The 3,779-nt window shown below is 36.1% G+C and overlaps 1 pseudogene; it reads right to left on the bottom strand.

The window, feature by feature from the left end:
* Positions 1-2,766: 2,766 nt before the first annotated feature.
* On the bottom strand, positions 2,767-3,323 carry LOC145040591 (vacuolar protein sorting-associated protein 60.1 pseudogene; annotated as a pseudogene).
* Between the last annotated feature and the right edge of the window lie 456 nt (positions 3,324-3,779).

The following is a 3,779-nucleotide window of genomic DNA, read 5'->3' as shown; positions in this document are numbered from 1 at the left end:
GCATTTATCACACCATCTCGCTTCACCTCCATTTTCTCCTCCAAGCTTTGAGAATTTAGTTTCCTTGTTGGACCTTGAAGGTCCTTCAAAATTCCGCTTCTCTCCTACCTTATCTTTTTCTAGACCCTTTTCTCTTATCTGGGCCTCTACATTCTTAGCTGCCCTAACAGGTGTTTTCAAGGTAGTTGCCATTTTGACCATTGGGCCAAAGTCTGTGGGTAATCCGTTAGCAAACCTATCAATCTTGGAGATTTCAGTAGGCACCACTACTAGAAAAACAGCCTTTCACGACGCGCAATCAATGACACGCGCTGATAGAGGATGGGCATTTGTGCGTGCCCTAAAAATTGATGTTAGTTTTCCAAAATATGAAGCATAGAGGGCACGCATTTTTGCGTGCCCTTAAATTAGTGTCTAATAAAAATAAAAATAAAAGCACGGAGGGCACCTTAAATAAAATGTGCGCCGTCTAACCATGTCGTTTTATAAATTTTAATGAAACGCGCGTTGCATCTCTCATGGGGGGAAATGAAATCCAAAAAATTAAAAACCCCGCTTTGTTTCCACCGGCTGAAAACCCTAGCTCGTCCCTGTTGAAAACCCGCTTTCTTTCTTTCTTCTCTCTTGATTCTCAAACATCCACCGCTTCACTTCTCCACAATGTGCTCAAAGTAGCCGCTCAAGTACCCGACAGTGGTCCATGTGTCACATACATCGGCGAAGGCGGTTCCGGCAATTTCGTCAAAATGGTCCACAACGGAATCGAGTATGGTGACATGTAGCTGATTTCCGAAGCATACGACATGTTGAATCCATTGGGAAACTCTTGAACAAGGAACTACACAAAGTGTTCTCCGAATGGAATCTGGGGGATCTTCAAAGCTTCTTGATTGAAATCACCGAGACATCTTCGAAATCAAGGATGACAAGGGAGACGAATATCTATTCGACAAAGTGTTGGATAAAACAGGCATGGAAGAGACCGGAAAATGGACCGTCCAACAAGCAGCGGATCTATCAATCGTTTCCACCACAATCGCGGCGTCTCTGGATTCGTGATTCCTAAGCAGATTAAAAGAGGAACGTGTTGAAGCTGCTAAGATCTTTAAATACGGTGGGTTCGGTGATATTTTGGGCACTCAAAATGTGGATACACAATAAACTGGTTCTTTCACGCCCTCAACAAACATTCTATCGGGTTCGTAATTCCTTTCCAAATCTGGGGTGTTAATCTTTAAATCTCAATCTTTAATTCGGAATTACGAAATTGAAATTGTGCATATTCTTTTTATGCACAGACATAACTACTTCGAAATTGACCTAGATATACATCGATTCAGCTACATCTCTCGGAAAGCACTTGATGCATTCCAGGGACGATTGAAACATGGGATTCTTGGCATTGGTTTAACGATTCAGGTAAATTGTGTTTCTGGTTTTTGAATATGGAATTGGATTTTGTGTTGTGATTCATAAACTGAATATATGTATTTGATTGGATTCTCAATTTTTAGGCATGACATCCTGAAGAACTACCCGAGCAAGTTTTATGCTGTGTTAGGCTTAACAAGATCGACATTTCTGATCATGGTCAAATCCCAAAAATTTTAATACCAAATAGTGATTAATGCTACAGAAAAATGAGAATGGCTGTGGAGTATTTTGAATTGAGTAGAAAAGGTGCAGCCCTCATGGATATATTAGCAGAAATGCCAAAGTTCCCTGAACGTGAGGTATATTTAGTTTAGGGTTTTAATTGATCTATTGGTTTAATAGTTGACCACATCTTAGATAATTGATATTGACTTTGATTATCTATTTGAAGTTCTCATTGATTAAGAAAGCAAAAGACACTGAAGTTGATACGGCAGAGCTAAGCTGATACTGCAGAGCTAAGTCCTCATTAATACTCCACAACTTAGTATGGTTAAAATCCCCACCGTTGACCATAATTCTGTGAATGTCTTGGAAAAGGACTATTATACCCTTTCTGTAGGTAGGAAGCTAATCATTTTGCAGATCTTATGTTATGGTGCCCTGGATTCTACAGAACCAAGGGCAGAAATAGAAAATCGTGAAGAATTTGAAGTGGGACCAGATCCTGATGCAGTTATTGCATTCACTGAACCTGTAAAAGACACACCTATAAAAAGACGAGGTCTCCCTCCTAAAACCCCTTTACCCAAAGATCAAGAACCTGTAAAAGATATTCCTATTCCTAGTATTTAAAACCAGAACCTCTACTCAATCCTCCAGGATTACGCATAACCTAGTAACACAAAACCAAAAAACTTATCTTTTTATGATTTTCCCAAAATACCCTTTAATTAATTAACTAATTAATGATGTTAAATTCGGAAGCTAACCTTGCAGAAAGGGATATTACCACAGATGATGCTTAAGCATGCTGCTCGACTAGGTAAAACTTTTTTGAATCAATAGTGTTAAAAATCATATACCCAATTCTTTTTTTTTCATTTCTAATGCTAGATGTATGAGAAACAGAAGAGTTCACTGTTTTAGCAATTTGGGTATCTGAAATTCTTGAAGTTTGTTGTGATTTCAATCTAGATTCTTGTAATGAGGTCATCTGATTTATTCTTTCATGTTTTTCTTCTCTTCTATCTGTTCTTGAAGTATCTAAATGCACTTCTTGTTTTTCATTTCTGATGTTAGATTGCATATGTGAAACATAAGAGTTCTCAATTTTAGCAATTTGGGTATCTGAAATTTGTTGTGATTTTACTCTAGATTCTTGTAATGAGTTCATCTGATTGATGGTTTCACTGGCACTGCATGTCCACTTGGAGCTAAAGGCATATTAAGTTCTGCATCCAGATCAGGTTCATTATCAGGTTGAATATATGAAGGTACCCCTTCACCTTCAGTTTCTTGACCCATGTCTGCCTCCAAAGCATCAATTTCTTAAACATTTCCATGAAGTGAAGTTAACATTTAAAAAAAGAAAAATAATAATAATGAATTTGTGCTTACCACCCATGAGATCATCTTCATCAATATCATCTGGCACACTAAACTTCTACCAAGAGATTCTTGTATCTCACTGCTTATATCCATCATGTCCATCATTTCATCTTGAAAATTCTAAACATAAAAACAAGATTAAATGATCTGTAATTACAAAGTATCAAAAGAAAGATATTCATAATATTTATACTAACATCAATGTCTTGTATCTTCACAGTTTTCATCATTCCTTTCAACTCTTTGTTTGATCCCGTTTGTAGCAAATGCTTGATATCTGTAAGAAGCTGAGGTAAAACTATGCTTCTCTTCCCAAAGATGAGGTCAACAAGCATCATAACTTTTATTCTGATCTTCTCAGGTATTATGCCATGAATGATAATCTTTTACCTAGAATATTAATAGCAGTATATAATTCCTTTACATTTTGAAAAAAATAAAGTATGGTTAATTTAATTTATCATCTAATTCAAGTATTTGAATTTTGATGTGATATGCTGCAGGGAGGACATAAGCATGACAGTTAGGCTTGTGGTAAGCTACAATGGACTTAAAATCAGTACATATAGAGAGTAAGTCTGATTTCAATCACAAATCTAATAAAAAATCATTTTTTGTAAAAAAAAAAAAAAAAGATGAAAATTTTTGTTTTTGTTTCTCACAATGCTTTTGAGAAGTCACTTCGAGCCCAATTAATTAAGGTGAAACAATATTCCAGTAGATGTTTTTTTTAATAAATTATAACCATTGACTTTAATTTGGGTCTAAATGATTTCTGAAATAAAATTAGAATC

This window comes from Lactuca saligna, chromosome 4, assembly GCF_052625555.1.
Source record: "Lactuca saligna cultivar CGN05327 chromosome 4, ASM5262555v1, whole genome shotgun sequence".
In the NCBI taxonomy this organism is placed as follows: Eukaryota; Viridiplantae; Streptophyta; class Magnoliopsida; order Asterales; family Asteraceae; genus Lactuca; species Lactuca saligna.
This window is presented reverse-complemented; position numbering and strand designations above follow the sequence as displayed.